This window comes from Corvus moneduloides, chromosome 10 (assembly GCF_009650955.1).
Source record: "Corvus moneduloides isolate bCorMon1 chromosome 10, bCorMon1.pri, whole genome shotgun sequence".
Taxonomy (NCBI): domain Eukaryota; kingdom Metazoa; phylum Chordata; class Aves; order Passeriformes; family Corvidae; genus Corvus; species Corvus moneduloides.
Window position 1 is genome coordinate 1,036,028 of NC_045485.1, and position 18,635 is coordinate 1,054,662.

An 18,635-nucleotide genomic window follows, 5' to 3' on the forward strand; every position below is an offset into this window, starting at 1 on the left:
GGAGGGCAGGAAGGCTCTGCAGAGGGATCTGAACAGGCTGGATCCATGGATCGAGACCAACTGTATGAGGTTCAACAAGGGGAAGTGCCAAGTCTAGCACTTGGGTCCTGCACTTACCCCCTTCAGCACTACAGGCTGGGGGTAGAGTGGCTGGAAAGTGGCCCAGAGGAAAAGGCCCTGGGGGTGCTGTTTGACCGCAGCTGAACACGAGCCCAGGTGTGCCCAGGTGGCCAAGAAGGCCAGTGGCACCTGGCCTGTGTCAGCAAAGGTGTGGCCAGCAGGAGCAGGGCACGATCGTCCCCTGTGCTCAGCAGTGGTGAGGCCACACCTTGAGTGCTGTGTCCAACTTGCGAGGCCCCTGAATTCGGGAAGGACACTGCGGTGCTGGAACCAGTCCAGAGAGGGGAATGGAGCTGGGGAAGGCTCTGGAGCACAAGCCCTAAGACGAGCAGCTGAGCGAGCTGGGGGTGTTTAGCCCGGAGCAAAGGAGGCTCAGGGGGGACCTTATCACTCCCTACGAGGTTGTAGCCAGGTGGGGGTCGGCCCTGCTCCCAGGGAACAAGGGACAGGATGAGAGGACTTAGCATTAAGCAGGGTTGGAGGTTCAGATTGGCCATTAGGAGGAATTTCTTTCCGGAAAGGGTGATTACACACTGGCATGGGCTTCCCCGGGAGGTGCTGGAGTGACCGTTCCCGGGGTGTGTGAGGCCGGGCTGGGCGCGGCCGCAGCGCTGTCTCGGCGCCCCCGCTCCCCTCACGCCGGCTCCGCGCGCCGCCGCCCGTAGATGGCGCCGCGGCTCCGCGATGGCGGCGCTGGGCCCGGCCCGGCCCGGCCCGGCCCTGCTTAGCGAGCGCCCGGGAGCGCGGAGCGGCCCTGCCCGGCGAGGCAGCGGCAACGGGCAGCACAAGCCGCGGGGCTGTGCGGGGAGGGCAGCCTTTCCAAGCCGCCTGCCGATCAAAAGCATTCATGGGAATGCTCAGAGACACGAGTGCAATGAAAGGCGTTTCCATGCCAAATTTCCATGCTCAAATCCCTAGCTGCTTCAGCTCAAGAGCTGTATATGATAAAGTCACAGGATTTTTCTCTTGCTGGAGGTGGAGGGGTGTTTTGGCTCTCAGATGACGTGGCTTTGCCGGAGCCAGGTCCGAGCCCTGGGCAGCCCCCAAGCAGGAGCAGCCGTGCGGCGCTGGGAAGATGCTGGCAGCCCTTGCGCAGCCTGGCAGGGGTTGCTGGCAGAGCGCAGGAGGGGAACCAAAGGTGCTGATCGGGGATCTGGCTTTTCCCAGCCTGTGCTTTAACACGGGAAGATGGGCTGGGAGCCCTGGCTGGGATTAGGATGCTCTGGGTCAGTTTTCCCAGCTCTGTCACAGGCGGTTTGCATGATGTTGGGAAGAGCCACTTTACATTGTCACATCTCACTTCTCACTTTCCCGAAAGAGAGACAATGATGCGAAAGGAACAGACAAGTTCATGAAAAGCTGTAAGCTGTTCCATTCTGTGCATGTACTGAGGACACAGGGATATCATTCTGGCCTGACCTTCTTGGAGGCCTTCAATATGATCATAAAGACCAACAATTAACAGTGTTTAAATAAGAAACAGCCTAGAATACAGAGAGAAAGGGCTGGCAAATCAAACACACAGAATATATTACATGAGGGCTGGAAGAGATTTTAACCATTCCTTATCCAAAGCAGACTCAGCTCCACCACCTTGCAACACATGCAGCAAACTCAGAATCCCAAGCCCCAGGATGGCCCACAGTACACAATCTCCACCTAATGCAGGCAGACAGGACCAGCAAGACTGAGCATTATTCCAAAGCAGGGAAGGAAAAGGAAAGAAACAGAACTGTGTTTGGACAGATATTTTTAAAAGGAAATGTTAAATTTCAGTCCATGTTTCAAGCTCACTTTAGCTATATAGACAGGAAGGATCAGTTTAGGAGCTGCCTACCTTCAATTCACAGCAACATAAGCAACATCAGCACTTCACTTATGTTGCCATCTTTCAAACCACTGCCGAGCACAGCAGATGGAGATGCAACTGTGTCGTGCACATCAGATCATGCATGACTCTGAGTACTTTAATTGATTGTCTGGGACTGGAGTCTTTACAGTACTTTATGTGCTTTTGCAATGACTGGCTGACAAAGAAGGGGAAAAGAGAGAGACAGTTGTTCTTTAACTACCCTGAAAAATACTAAGGTCGCCATTTCACTACCAGAAATTTCACCTGATGTGCAAGTTCAGTATAATGCCGCGGGATGGCATGTGGCTTGAACTGAACCTGCACATGCAGGCTGATAATCAGAGGCCTGAAGAAAATACAACCAGGAAAAAATCCCTCCCACCAGCATAGGACTGTTTTCCTAGATCTAGAACAAATCCTAGTCCTGATTTCTCAATCAGCTGCTCAGCATCACAAACCACTTTCAAATTCTATGGGCCTCAGTTTGCAAATGTGACTTAGCCATCTCCCAGTCCCAAGAAAGTTCCTATTCCCAGGAGCACAATGTGCATATGATCTTTCCAGACTGGTTCTGGCCCTTTTTCCATCTTCCTCATTAAATCTAGGTAATGTTTTCAATATCAGGTTTGGATGGCTGAGAAATAATCAGGAGAAGAACCCTGGCTTCCTATACTCCTCCATAATTTTTCTGAAATATGTTCAATCACCCCAGCATCATTATGTTTTTTCAAAACTTTCTTTAAAGATTATTCACAAAGTTCACACCATAGCATCCTGCTGAGTTAAGAAAGTGAAATTGAAGACGTACAGGCCAGAAGAATCCCCTTGAGTCAATCAATAGCTATATTTCTGACTGTTTTAAAACCAATTGTTTCAGATGTCACTATTCCAAACCAGTTTTTGTCCTGATCAATATCTCTGACAGCTGTTCAGATAACCTACCAGTGGGACTAATTGCTGATAAAGCTATGCACCTATGCTCAGTCAGGCTAGGATGTGTTTTCCTTATGTAATTGCAATAGAAAACCTCACATGAATTCAACCCATGCATGCAAAGCACAGCTACTTTCTGGGATGGGTATATTTCAGTTTAGCAGAAAAATCATTTCCTGGTGCTTTCTTTGTCCTCACCACAAAAACAAAATCCAGAAATATTTCCATTATTTCAGGTCTGTCAGTGTGCTAAATTGTAGGCATGGAAATAACTGCATTGACTTGAGTGGTGTGTACTGTGCATCTTGAAATTCTTGTGTTGTTGGACAGGACAACAGTTTCCTAAAAATACAGAGCTCCCGAGAATACATTAGTCATTTGTGGGCAAAGTGGGGGGAACCCTCCAAAATAATGGTTTTGTCAATACATGGTGCAAAAGAGGCCAAAATCTGCACCAGTATAAATAGGCAGAACACTAATGAATCCACATGCCAGCCTGCTCCCTGGTTTTACAGCTAATGAAGGCTCCCAAAGATCCATTTTAAGTTAAGGAAATGCCTGTGCTGTTAATAAACTGGTCTGCTTCTCCCTTCATCAGAAGTGTTACCAAATGCTTCAGAAGTGACCCAATCTAGTGTTTTGCAGAGGCATCAATATACTCCTGCATGCACAGAATCACCCACAGATGTTGCTCCATATTTTATTTGCACAGGGGTAAAGTAAGAAGTTCAGAGCTGTGGTAGATTGTGTCTGTTAGAGACAACTGTGGGCAGGATGGAGAGATCTTGGTTTTGATCACATCCCAGTAAACCTGAGTAAAGGAGACATGGTGAAGCTATTCCAGGGAAGGGAGGTGTCCTGTCCCTGCTCTGAACCAACGGTGAGGTTCCAAATACCTCTGCTAATAAGCACTTGCAAGAGCATTTTAGTTGAGCTCTCACTGCAGATGAAAGCCTACTTTGTTTACTAAAACTGGCCATGTTAATATTCAGACCAGAGTGGATTAGCTTTTCTGTGGATAGTTCTCAAAGGACAGATCTCATGAGGACTTTGCCTGCATTTCCAAGCAGGAGCTGTCACTCTTCTGCTGAGCATTTACAATGAATATAGCAATTTCTTTCCTCTTCCCACACTCCAGAACTGGAAGTGCCACTCTTCAGTACAAAGTAGACAAAGATGAGATTTGAATGCACCTATGTGAAACAGAAGAACACTGTAAGCTGCCAGCGACTACAGCCAGCACCTCAGAAGAGGGAGCAATTTTAATCTTCTTGCAGGGTCAGTATTAATCAGATTGCTATTTGTATAAAATAGCTCATTTTCCACCCTGAATAAAACAGAGGCAGGAGCAGCCCCAAAGCTTGGTGGAGCACATGTCTCATGTCAGGTATGACACAAGTGAGCATGTTCAGGAAAACCAGATACTGTCCACAAGCTCTACAACTGTAGCTCAAGCACCTGACACATGCACCTTACAGTCATGAATTTACCAAATGTATTAATTAGTTTGAAACTTTTCTGCATCCCGCTCTCTGCAGAGGATCTCTTTATAGTGGAATTTTCTACCTATCCTATATGAAAACTTAGGTAGTTGGGTTAATACTGCAGCAACTTCTGTATCTGAAATAAAACCTGTAATTCATGTAGAAAATAATAATAATAATAATAATAATAATAATAATAATAATAATGTATCTTTAAGCTCTGTGGATTTCTTTCTCTAGGTCTTAGTATTTACCCCCTTCATGATACTAAAGCAGCTGTCTACATCCACGATTTGGTCCTATTTCTGTGACATCCAAGTCTTACACTAACACATCATGAACAGCACACCAAGTTCTTTACTTTGCACAGAAGTGACTGCATTGGTATGCTACCACAGTCTGCAAAACTGCAATTACATCAGCCTTTAAAATCGAGAACAACGCTTTACATTAAGTGATACCAATTACAGAGTAAGTACCTGATGCTAAGAAAAGTGACTGTTATATTTATGTGCTTATATAACTAACAGATTGAGTGAGCTCTTGCCCTTTGCTTATCTGTTGGGCTCTTATCATTTCAGGAAATGAGAATCTACCTCCACGGGTGATCTCATAAGCCAGGAAATGCAGATTTTAAAGTTAGATTGCTGATAGGCCTCTTGGAATAAGAGCAGCATGGAGTTGTTATGCTAAAGACAGTGCTCAAACTACCATGCCTGCACTGAACCCCTTTTCAAGGAAGCACTGAAGGGCTGAGGTTCAAAGACACCTCTGGAGATCATCTGGTCCAATGCCCTGCTCAAAGCAGGGTCAGTTAGAACAGGTTTCTCAGGACTGTGGCCAGTCAGGTTTTGAATATTTGGAGATGGAGACTCTATAACCTGTCTAGGTGATCCTACTTCAGGATTTAATCATCCTCACAGTAAGAGAGCTTTGTCTGTGTTTAAAGAGCTCCTAAAATCAGCAACGCAAGCATCTGTGCTGTGCCACCACCCTGGAGAAGCTACCTGAGCTACTGTGTTATGTCAGTGACAGTGGCACTTGTAAATGATGATGGCCTTTAGCAGTGCAGCAGAATTACAGCCCCAGCACAGCCCGAGCTGTTTGTAACCCTGGGCCTGTTTTCCTTTGTGCAGTAAATGAAAACAAATGGCTTCCAGAGACAAGTAATGCATTCTGGCAATATTTTAGTCCAGTGGTAGTTCAGCACAGCTATAAAGCCCTCCAGACTCTACAGAGTTCTCAGATTTTAAGTACTGGTGGTCCACTATCAAACCACCAGAGCTTCAACCCATCCCTCTTTCCAAAAGATACTGAAGGGGTTGAAGCAGTACAGAAGCAACTAATGTTGGAAAAGCTTGCTAGGTATAGCTAGGGGGTAAGGACCTTAAAATGCCACTGATTAACCTGTACCAGCTCAGGGCCACTTTCCCAGGCCCTGCTCCATCACAGGAGTATGACAACCAGCAGCACCCACTCCCTCCCCTCAGCTCTGCTATGACACAAATCTTGTTTGTTCTGCAGTTCTTTATGACCACTGGGTATATGACTTTGATATTGAAGTTTGAAATCCTTTTGTTCTGAAGATTATTTGAAGCAGAAAGATGGTTCAAAGAAAGAGAAACAGAAGCTTATGTGCTGTGTTGGTTGCATGCCCAGAGTTGGGATGTTCCTCTGCAGAGGCCAGCCAGTGTTTTTGTTATTGTCAGCAAGCTTTCTGACATTGCTGTGCAACTACTCGACATCCCAAGGCATGTGAAGCACCAGCACCAGCTTGGTGTTCAGGTCTGTGGCCACAGTTATGTCAGTTCTTTGCAGATGGAGCAGGCTTTCAAAACAGAGCAGGAATCCTGTTCTGCAAGCCCCTGCTTTGGCTACAGCACAGGCTGAGAGGATCGAAATACCACCAGGTAAGTTCTGAACACCCGTGTGACACCCACACATCACCCCCCCCCCCCCCCGGCGGGGCATTCTGCAGGACTGATCTGCACCTGTTCTGGGAGGGCTGTGCTGGATGCAGGAGGCACGATGCTGGCAGGAGACGAGGTACAGAAGCTGCAGTGCTCCAGTGCAGGTGTGCCACTGGCACTGAAGGGGCCTCTGGAGCTGCAGAAGCAGGCAGGGCACACACAGGCAGTTCATGTGCTGTCATGGGGGGCACCTGAGGAAGGGACACTGTTTTCGTTGTTGCTTTGACTTTGCTGGGCACAGCTTTTCCACGCTGCATGACAAATCTAAGAGTTGTGTCAGGTTGTACAGTGATTTGTGTTGGGATTTCAGTTTCCTGGACTATGACATGTATCAAAGCCACAACCAGGCATCCTGGGGCCATCAGTCAGAGCTCTGAACCATATGTAGTTTAAGATGAGACACAAGGAGATGGGAAGTATCCCTGATAGCCAGTAAAAACAAAATCAAAACAGAATAATAAAGAGCCCAGAACACAGAACAGCAAGAACAAAAGGAGACTAGAAAACAGGGCAGAAATCATCAGTGCTCTCAGAAACAAAAGCACCAGGGACAAAGGCAACCACCCTGGTATTGGTCAGCACAGTGGTCAAGGAAATGAGTCAGCCTCACAGCTCTGCACTTCACATGGCTGGCAAAAACTTTCTTAGGCCCTCTGTAATCTCACTCAGCTTCTTCATGCAGGAAACAACCTAACAATTTCCCTCTGCTTAGTTTTTGGTTCTTTTTTTTGTCTTTCCACATGCAAAGCTCATTAAAAATCAGAAAATACGAGGTTTGACTGTGGTGGGTGAAGGGAGCAGCTGGAGTGCACGTGAAATAGCAGATCTCTTCTGATCCAGAATGCTTCACCACAGGAGAGCAACATAATGGAAGCTACTAATACAGTACTCCAATGATGAGAACCCCCATGCAACATCTGACTGTGTGGATATCCATACCTTATATGCTTTGGCAATTCTTGCTTATAATCCCACCTACAGCTGACACTGTGCTGGTACGTTGGTTATAGACTGGAAAAACACAAACCTCATTTGAAATGAAAGGAAGAAACAAATTACCTTGCATAACAAAGTCATTCTACACTGAAGGGAAATCTGTTCTACTACTGGGTCCCAAATGAGAGAAAAATTACTAGACCAGATAGCACTGTGGTAGGTGTTTAATGGTGGAGCTCCCGCTGTCCTACAGTCACCTGATGCCCAAACTGCTGATGATCTCAAAGAAGTCAGAATGCTCTGTCACTAGAAGCCATGCCGTTAATGCCAGTTCTAGCAAAAGAGTACAATCAAGAGATTCTCAGAAGACTAAATTATTTATCCCATCAAGCAGAGGAACATGACTGTATCACAGGATAACTAATATAGCTACTGTAAGTAATATACTTTTACATTTAGTCTACAAGTCTAGAGGTCCATTTGCAACTACTATTTCAACACTCCCTTATAAACAAGCTCAGTGTGTTCAGGACAACAGCAATGAGGCAGCAGTGTCCAAAGTTCAGGCAGGCGGACCAAAACCAACTTCAATGCCAGTTTGAACAGTAAAGACAGAGGAGTGTTAAGTGCCCTTTCCACCCAGTGCTAGCCCATTCCTCATCCTAACGGGATATCAGGAGCAACAGTGCTCACCCTGTAGTAATTCCTTCCAACATGATGTGTGTTACAACACCAAAATTAAAATACAGCTTACAATAGAAGGTAGCATTTAGTTAGTTGTTTCCTTGTGTAAGAAACTCACTTATCTATTCCTGAGGCTGCCTGGGGGTCTTGGGTATTGTTAGCCTGAAGACTTCCATGCTGATGCTCAGGAGTGCAGATCCTGCATGGGTTAGCTGCAAACAAGTTTCTACTAAGGCTACTGAAAATGCAGAACAGCTTTGCACCAGAATCCAGTGTGGGGAAGACTGGATCCCCCTCAGTCTGTGCAGTGGGAAAGTCCTGATTGAGTGCTTGACTACACCATTGCCTTTCACGAGCAGCAGACACTGCCATATGTTCTCCTGAAATACTGGCCCAGAAAACTGTGCTTCCTGGTGCCTCACTCAAAACACAGATTGGTCGATGCTGACATCCCTGCTGGGACCCAGTGGCTGCCTCTGTAGGAGTGATGATAGAGCAAAGCTATTTGGCTTATTTCCCTTGGAAGGGATTTTGTTGAACCTATTAACAGCAGGAATTTTGGTAATGACCCCTGTAAAGTGTATACACACATACATGCATATGACTCATTTTAGCATGAGCTACAGGATGAACCAGATTATCTTATTTTTATGGTTTGGTTGAGAAGGAAGGTGAAGATTTACATCCTCCACTGCATTTGACACATGAAGTTTAAATCATCACGCAGGACTGCATGCAGACAAACAATCAGTGAAAATTCAGGCATGTCCAAAAAACAGTCCTGTATATTTAGCCCAAGTTCTGACACTGCCCCCCTATGGAATAAGTGAAGTAGAAGATCATTCACAGGATCAGTTCTGCAAAACTGCACAGCAAACATTCTCAGCTCTCACTGTGAGGCCAAGGTCAGCCTCACATTTCCTGAGAGGAGGGGTAGTTTGGGTGGGTCCAACCTGGGTTTGGCAAGCTACAGATCTGTGCTGCTGAGCAGCTTTCCCACAGTTCGTACTGTGCTAGTCACAGCATAACAGGGTCCTGCAGTCACTCCCAGGGAAGGCAAGTTAATGAAAGAAAACTTTCTTTATGATCACAGTTTTAAATGCTTTCAGGAAAGCTCTCAATGTCCATTATTCACATGGTTTAGAGGCTGTGCTGCTGTTGCACACCTGTCAGCAACCGAATATGCTCCAAAACTGGTTTTAGTAATTCCAGTGTCAGTAGCAGCCCAAGGAAGAGTCAGTTCCTGATTCCTGGCCATAATAAGCAATACACTGGTATTTATCAGTGAGCCCTTTGGTCTTCTTACAGCCCCAAACCTATGCCATCACCTCCACAGCACCGAGTCTGCACTGCTTCCATGCCATGTGGTAGAAATTTTTCCTTTCTCCTTGCTACCAGGAATTGTGGGGAGAGAAGTCATGTCATAAGAAAAGCTTTTTCATATACATATATATATATATAGGGAGAGAGAGTAAATCAATACAGGCAATTTCTTCCTTGATAATTCAATTCCTGCAAGCTCTTTATTAATCACGTTTCCAGAACATGTGATGTTGCAATGAAGGTTTTTGCTATGAACACTTTCTAAGTGAAAGGAAAAAAAAAGAGGCAACTGTAAAATAAAACAAGTAATACTGCAAAACACCTTATCCAGGTGGGAGTGTTATGCCTGAGCACATACAGACATTGATTCCTCCCCCTGTCCCTGCTTCCTCCTTTGAGGTGTGAGGTGAGGACTTAGGAAAGGCTTTACAACCAGGGAAAAAGTATCTATCTATCACAGGGAAGAAGTATCTTTTAGTGGAAAGAAATAGGAAAAAAAAACCCGAGAGAAATATTTTAAAAAAGAAAACCTCAAAAACCCTAAAGAACTGCAAAGAGGAGTCAATTTGTCTAAAAGAACTGTAGCCCTAAGAGCTAAAGCAGTATCTTGGAAATGATCTTTAGTTAACATCTGTCTTTTCTCCTTTGGTTTTTCTGTATTTTAGAAAAGATTAAAAGTAAAATCACTGTGTTAACACTAGGAGATTGTTACTCTGATATTTCCAGCACAAATGGAATAAAAAAAACCCAAAAAAGATGCCTGATTTCACAGAGCAGTACTGAGCTACAGCACATGGGCTGTGTGCTCTGCTGACATTGCTGGTTAAGACCAAGCCAGCAGAACAGCCTATTTAGCCAGGGGAAACCATTTCTTTATTTATACTTCTGAGACCCTAGCAACTAATGCTTGAACACAATGCAATTCCCACCTTGTGCTGCAACACCTTTAGAGGGACTGGTAAGTACAGTCACCCCATCTGCACCTGCTGTCACAGCCTGCAAGCTTTGGGACAGACAAGCTCTGCCCGTTCCACAGGCCACGGCAATAAATTTCATTTCAGTTCCATGCTGCAATGCTCTGAGAGATGTGCACAGAATACTGATTTATTTGAATGTAACCCCAGGGTATAGTTCCAGACCTGAGGCTCTTCCCAACACCAGCTTGCTTTACACACCTACCTGCACCATGGAATGTGTACTTAGTTTGAGTACAAAGTGAGTTGGCCAGTAGGAAGGTGTAGCTACTCGGAGATCTAATAAACACATCTCTACAGCAATAATCTCTCTTAAGTTTAAGGAAGGGTAAATAAGTGTTAAGAACAAGATTAGGAAAATACTACCTTAATCAATACATTGTGTTCAGTAAAGGTCACAGCTCATTAGCAATCCAATACCTACCACTAAGCCATTTCCCAGCTTCAAAGTCTCAGCTAAGTTTTCCCAACTTTAATTTAAAAAATAAAATCTTATTTTATGTGGAAAAATCCCATTATTTGCAACTCTCCTTTCCCTCATCTTTATTGAGAGACTTCCAATCAGTCACAGGCCCTATTCCAGACACCCTTTCCTGTGTCAGATCAGCTATATCATACTCGAGGGCATATAATTCTCTCTGAGCATTTCAAAGTTCAACTGAAGGGTGTAACCACACTGGATTACCTAGACATTGAAAGCACAGTCTAGCTCACTAAATACTTTCTCCCTATCCAAGCCTTATTACTCTTCCTGTAACTCTGCAGAAACTAATTATTTGCTCAGGTTTACAGGGTGTGAATGGGTTGAGGTTCAGGTGTGGTCAGTGCTACTTTACTACTGCTTCAAATAACTGTCTCAAAATACCATTTTCCATCCCCCAATCTGGCTTTGCAGTTATTTTGCATAAAAAGAGATTATGGAGAGGCAGTTTTGACACTTTGTTAACATCTACTAACAGAAAATAATAATAAAATCCCCTTTTTACCTTGGCTCCTTGATGTGAAAGCCAGATTTGTAAACAATAATTTGCAATATTCATTTACCTTCCTAGTAAATACAAAGCAACACAGCCATTGCCTGCTACTTCATGCCTCACAGAGCCAAAAGTTCATCCTGCTACAGAGCAGTAGCTTCCCAGAGAGCACTGACCACACAGGGCACTTCCTTCACCTCCACTCAGGACAAGTATTCTGAAAGTCTTCACAGCAGAAAAGCATTTCTCACATGAAAGAGGCTCTAATCTGTGTCTTAAAGCTCTTGGAAACCCAAAAAGAGAAAGAAAAAGTATTGTAAAAGCCCATCCGGCAACCGAGGAATACTGTGTGAAAGTCATCCTTAAAACATCCTGTTTTTCTCGCTGATGTTTCTAATTGAATCATACAAAAAGTCTCGAGAAACATAAGAGAATGAGCACAAACAAAACCAGTAGACTTCAGGAGACATAGATGAAGGGGGTTTTAGCTTGGAGTAACTAGTTTTAGCAGAACAGGAGCACACACAACCTTTCCTACTTTGAGTTGTGTGTGAGACAGCTTGGCCCTGCTGCTTCCTCTGTCCTTGGGTGGAATTTCCTGGTGCTCATATTCAAACCCCACCAGTGCAGCATTAAAAGTGAGGGGGGAGGCCAGGGCAGGCACCTAAAAGCAGTACAGGAGCCAGGCCTGAGGGCTTTCAGCCCTGCTGGTTTGTTCCAATCTGCGTGGTCACTCCAGGCTGATGTCCACAGAAGCTCATCTTCCTCTAGGAATAATCTCTACCTCAAAGATCTGAGGGCAATTACCAAAATCAGCACTTTCCACAGCTTCCTTCTGGAACAAGAGGACAGCACTGGGAGATAATATGTAACACAATGTTGAGAATGCCTCTGAACAGAAACATTCTATCTATGACAATATAGAAGGCAAAAAGTAACCAATACTATACTAAATACAATCTTCAGCATGACTTCCTATATGCTGCAAGGATTTGCCAACCCCCCATGCAGACAGTGGGATCAAACATGCAGCAACCAAAGCAAGCTGACAGCCCTTAGCCTTTCCAGACTAGAAACGTAGCCCTCCTAGCGCTGACACCCAGGTGAAGGCAGTCAGAAAACCCGTGTCTAATAATCACCTGCTCCCCTCTGATGGAGCCTCCTGCTAGGTTCATTGTCCACCTTTGCCTAATGTGTGGAGCCCGCAGCACACAGGGCATGGATCCAGATCTGTGTCCCCAGTGCTGAGGCACCTGTGACCCAGCTCAATTCGAGATGCCAGGATTCAGCTTCATGCTGTTCTCACCTGCTTGCTACATCCTGAGCAGCCTCCCCTAATGACCCTCTCCTTGCTCTGCTCCCTCTCTGTGGGCGACAAAGAGACTCCAGGCTGCTTGGGGGCACAGCTGGATGGTGCCTGCAGTGGTGCAAAGCAGGGAGCTGGATGGGACACTGTGCTGGTGGCTGCCCTGCCTGCAGGGGGTTAAAGGCCTGAGCAAGGGATATGCTTAAACCAGGTAAAGGACTCAGGCAGCTGAGCAGGAGCCAGCCATCCAGGAAAGAAACACCTCCTTGCAGTGTCAGCCAGAGCCTGTGGGTCTGGCAGAGTGATGGGCAGCAGGAGGCACATCTGAGGCTAAGGGACAGTGTGGCATGAGCTACCATGGCCAAGGAGTGCCATCTCCAAAAGGGAAAGCTGTGACGGGTGTGCCGTAGCCATCACAAGTACAACTGAGCTGCCCCTAGGCCCAAGCAACCGTGTGCTGCCCAAAACATTGGCTACTGCTGGGCACCAAAAGTGGCACCTCTAATTTGGCCTTACAGGCTGCGGGAGAATGGGGGGCTGCCTGTTTGCTGTCCTCCACTGTGGCACCAAGGCAGTGTGGCCAAAGGGGTGACAGGGGCCGCTGTGCTGCCCCGCTGTGCACCTGGGAGACAACTTCTGGCTAAAGTGTGGGTGAGGATGGGCAGAGAAAGCCCCAGTTTAAAGACTGGCATTATAAATAACCAATCCTCAGGTCAGGATTGAAGAGGAGAGAAATGCATCTCTGATTAGGTCTGATTGGTTTGAAAGTTTCTCTCTGCACATGCTCTTCAAAGAAAAGCATTTCTGAATAGATCTTGTGTATTCTGGGGGTGAGAGAGGGAAGACAGGAGGGAAACCAGGTGGAAGAGAAAAACGCTTCAGCTGACAATGACTGAGAGGGAGAGAATTGCACAGTAATGTGCCATCCATCTACTGGGCAAGATTCATTATTCACAGCTCAGTCATCTGGTTCTAAATTTTAAATGTCATCTAAAGTGCTTTTTGAATTCATCAGTTTAAAAGATATTTACTAAGAAGCAAAACACTGTGTTATTACTCAGAGGCACCAGGGGCTGTGGGACGACAGGCAGTGTGTCAGGTGGCAGAGAGAGGAGCCAGCTAAAGTGGAAATCTCTTATCTGCCATTCTGAGGTGGCCCTACAGGTACGGTGCTGGTTGGCCCTTGAAGCTGCCCATGGCTCCATCCCAACAAGGTTCTTGTCCTTTCTAAAAGGTATCTCACAGATTTCAGACAGGCACGAGCGAAGAAGGACCATACGCCTTGTTTGCTGCCTCGCGCCAGCCTCTGCACCAGTCACTGCCAGAACCACCAGTGCACCCCACACATATGCCCTGCCACACAGGGCTGTAAATTGATGAGCAGATTTTTACATGACCCCACAGCACTCTTGTAAGCAATAATAAAATCTCAGCTGCAGTATGTGATTAGTGATTAGAAATCAGGCCTGAAGGAAGACACAATACTGTCTCCCTACCCCCGAACGGCGAGGCCGAGACGCAGCGTGCTGAGGTCTCCCTTGCTCCCCCTCACACAGCCTGGCACACTGCCCTTAGCATGATCACTGCCACACTAATGTCTTCTACTCACACAGTGGTTTCTTCACTAGCAAGCCCATGCATATCCTCAAGATATTTAAGCTATGCATTGTGTGGCGGTAATAGCTTTGGAATTGTGTTCATCTATCATCCATTTTAAATATCCTTGCTCTGCCCACTAACCCATCTCCAATGGCTCCACTGCTCTACAGAAACAAACACTGCCGAGAAGTGTCAGAGAGGCACACTTGGGAAGAAAAAGGACTGCATGGAAAGAACTAAAATGAAAACTTCCTAGCCAGACCTTCACAACCTATGGCCTATATTCAGGGCCACATGACTGAGGTGAAATTTGAGCTGACTCAGAGCTGAGATGCAATGCCTAGCTCAGAGAATAGCATCAGTACTCTTGTGGGAATTACATTATTCCATGGAGATTGTCAAATACAAAAAATAGCAAGAAGCTTTAAAGAAATCTGGGCATAGTGAACACCATGTTGGAGAACTAGAATTAGCACCCCAGCAATTCCTTCTCCATTTTGTCTGGCTTTCCTGTCTCTACTCATCCTGTTTAAAGTCCATTGGCATAAAGAAATATTCCCACAGACTCTGGATGACTCAAAAACCCCAAAGTATTCTGTGGTTGCGCTTAATTTCTTCCACTATCTACAGATAAAAAATTTTGGTTCTGCTTTGGCTCTGGGTCAGCATAAAAGGTGCTTCCACTTTTATTTGAGTCACTTCACTTGTGGAATAATAGAATTATAAGGATTATAAAGCAATAATCCTCAGCATTCCATGGGATCAAAGCTGTATTCAAATACTAAGCAACACTCAGAGAAGATAGGTCAGGTACTATCATCCTCATTTTCCAGAGGAAGGATAGGAAGACATGACTTTAGAGCACAGGACTTCTTCCTGGGAGGATTTATGTCAGGAATCATGTGCTCCAGGCCAGCTTGAGGACTCCTTCCATCCTGGTGCCCCAGACTGAATGCTGTGGTTAGAGCCTCAGCCCTGTGCCTGCTCCCTCCTCACCTCCACAGCACTGCTGCTTAGAGCTCTTTCCTGCCAACTGCAGCATTCACCAGCACTCCTGCCTTTTTAAATAAGAAATAAGATACTAAATACCAGCATCCCAAAGTCTGTGGATGCTCTCCCATCCGCCCCCCCAGCACAGACCTTTCCCAGCCCTGTGAAGCCCAGCTGAGCTCCGTGTGCCCGTGGCCGGGAGCAGATGTGACCACACGCCTGCAGGTGCCAATGCCAACAGCCAAAGGGGGAGAATCGCCCTCCCCTTTGCCCCCAGCTCACACAACGACCACAAACATGCTCCAGGTTGGGAACTCAGCTGTCCTTCTGTCCCCAGACCCCATGTTTTCCCCACCAGACCAAACCCTTTGTCACTAGTTTAATGAGTGGACATCCGGGGATACTAAAGGCTTCCTCTTCAGCGCGTTCCGTGTTCCTGAGTTACTGCCAGCTCGCTGCCCTGCAGAAGAGGCACATGCTGCTGCTCGGGGGCCTCAGGTAATGCTGCTGAGGTAAACAAGTGATGAGCACAAGGAGGAGGGAGAAAATAGGAGATGGCCATGGTGCTGCACTGTGTTTACTTAAACAGTACTCTTAAATAAACAAGTTCCAGGAACCAGAAAGCAGGGACTATCCAATTTTCCGCACTGAAGTGCACAAGATCATATGCATTAAGGAAGATAAAGAAATATTGCTGAAAGCCAAATACAGGTTACAGTGGCTGGAGATCATCTTCAGGAGATGAAATATTCCTTAAATGATGAAGACAATAATTCACGAGAATGAGACTCTCCAGTGAATTATGGGAACCCTCTTCCAGTAAGTTAGAAGAAATACGATTCTAAGATTTAAACACACTCATCCATCACTGATTCTGCTTAAATAGATTTATGGATATGTACATATTTTACCATTTTTTATATTTTTATACGTATGACATTTTAGTTCACCTGTAAGTGACACTGGGACATGAAATGCACCAAAAACTTCCCTCCACCCCTCAGGTATTATAGGCATGGAGAACATTCTTGAGCTCAAGGACCAATAGTGCTGACAAAACCATAAAACAAACTACAAAGGAAGCTTGAAGTTATTGTGTCACTTTGGGGATGGGAGAAAAGAAAGCTACTGGCAGATTAACCTTGGAGCCCTCTAAAAACTTTCTGTGACCAAATCCAAGCAACAGTCATCTGGAGAAGTTGATACAATGGACTCTGATTGAGCAAGGTGTCTAAAATCAAGTACCTAACTTTAAAGGCAGGATCATTTACTTCAGTGGTGAATATTCATGTGCACAAAGTTACAAGGTCTTACTAAAGCACATTGGAAACTAATGCACTTCTTCTTACACTGGATAAATCCCATGCATTTTAACAGTTTGCTCAGATATAAATATACATCAGATGTCCAAATACTCAGTCTTTTGACCTAAATTGAGGGCACCTTTTCTGTTATTTCTAATATGTTCTCTGATCTGCTTTTTTATCTTATCCGGTGATTATATGTAGTACCTGCTTTGCAAGGAAAAGGAAGGAAGGAAACAAACCAACCCTGTACTGGCAGCCTGGTTCCCAGTGCACAGCCATCTGTGTTAGTTCGTGCACCTGCACAGGGAATAACCCACTGTGCACCAGTGGCCAAGGATGGTATTTCACAGATGAGTAAAAATCTCTGTGCAATGATGTTTCTGTAGTGTGAGGCTGGGGAATTGGCTGGGGTAGAGAGCCCATGTTCACATACAAAAGGCTGCCACGTGACTTTGTGCTCCATTTGACACAGGAGCTGTATCCCCTGTTAAGGCTACAGCTCTGGATTTCACTGCAGCCAGTCCAGCTGTGGGCTCTCATTGAGAAAAGTGGGGCTGTTCTCCCTTCTCTCCTGCTCCTGCCATATGCTTTGGCAACCTCCTTCGCCTCAGGTTGTGAACAGTGTGGTGCATGATCCCTCTAACTGAGCTCATAGAAAAGTAACTCACCAAAATAAAAATGGTATTTTCTCCCAGATCAGCAAGCTGACCCACGTGTGTGTGGTCACACCACTGCTGGAGAGGGCAGATGCAGAGCATCGAGTGGGAGGCTCAGACCACTCTTCCCCCTTGCCTGCTGCAGCCTTCTTCACATCTGATTCAACATAACAAATGCCAAATGCCCCAAAGCAGGGAGACCTTTGTCCAGAAGTCACACTTCTAACACACAAAAATCAAACCTATCAGCTGGTTACAGAGCACTGAGCACATTTTTTAATATCTGAGTGCTTAAGTTCATAACCTTCACATGTACATATGTAGTGTTTGTAAAATTCATGGGATTTCCTTTCCAGTGCAGGTAGTTTACATATGGACTCAAATATATACTCAGCCAACTGTGGGATTGTGGGTGTAGGCTCATAGGCACGTTTACACACACACACACACCCCCCTTACAAAAAGCTGGCACATGTTTTAGTGCAGCCCAGCATCTCCCTGCCACCTCCATGCATGCCCTTTCTCACTGAAGAGTTATCCCTGATCCATGCAAATACACATGCAACTGCCCAAACTGTACCACCAGACAAATCAAAACCCTGTATCCATTGCCACTTTCCACTGACAACCTTTATTGCTAGATGTATTCTCAGCTAGAGCTCACAATCATAAGAAGATTTGTTTAGCTGTATCTGTATTGATATTTATGAAGTTTGAGGCACATTCTAAACCAGACCAAATGTATTATTTTATTCTTTATTGAATAGGTATTGGTAATGCAAGCTGTCTGGAGAATACATTGCCAAAAAAATAAAAAACTCTCTTAATGTTAAATCAATGATTCATTTACTCTCTTCATGATTAATTGCAAAGTATTTGGAACTCTAATGACTTTTGTGGATGCAATAACGTTTAATCTAAAGGAAAAAAAGATCCAACCTGCATGGCAATACTGATTTTCCTCCTTTGTCAGTAAAACAAGGAACTATTTACTTCCACTGCTCCAGGTGCTAGGGAAAGCTGTCAGAATCAATACGGAAGCCTGGATACCTCAGTATGGGAAATTCAGAGCTGTTTTGAAAAGGTGGATCTGTCCCTTTGATGCTGTACAGGTTAACACATGACCAAAACAATGGACTGATTAACACGAATGTGCTGGACAGAGCTGGCCTTCGCCTGGAGCATTCCTGATTCAAAGGGAATCACAGATATTTAGCTGGTTAAAATCCAGACCACAATCCAGCATGTGCCCCCAGTAGTTTGCAGATTGACATTGAGTTTAGGCACCTTTTAAGCTTAGCCTAAGCTACAGCTGATATTGTCCTCCCGTGGATCCTCATTTCAAAGGGCTGGATCAGCCCCAAGCAAAGCACCAGCATGGCCAGATGTGAACTTCCAGTGCCAGCGAGCCCTTCCAGACACAGAGAGATTTCAGAAGAAAATACCAGGCCATGCTTTAGCTATCCCCAGGAGCACACTGATCCCCGCACTGCTCACCCATCTCACTGTCTGTACAGCGCTGGTTTG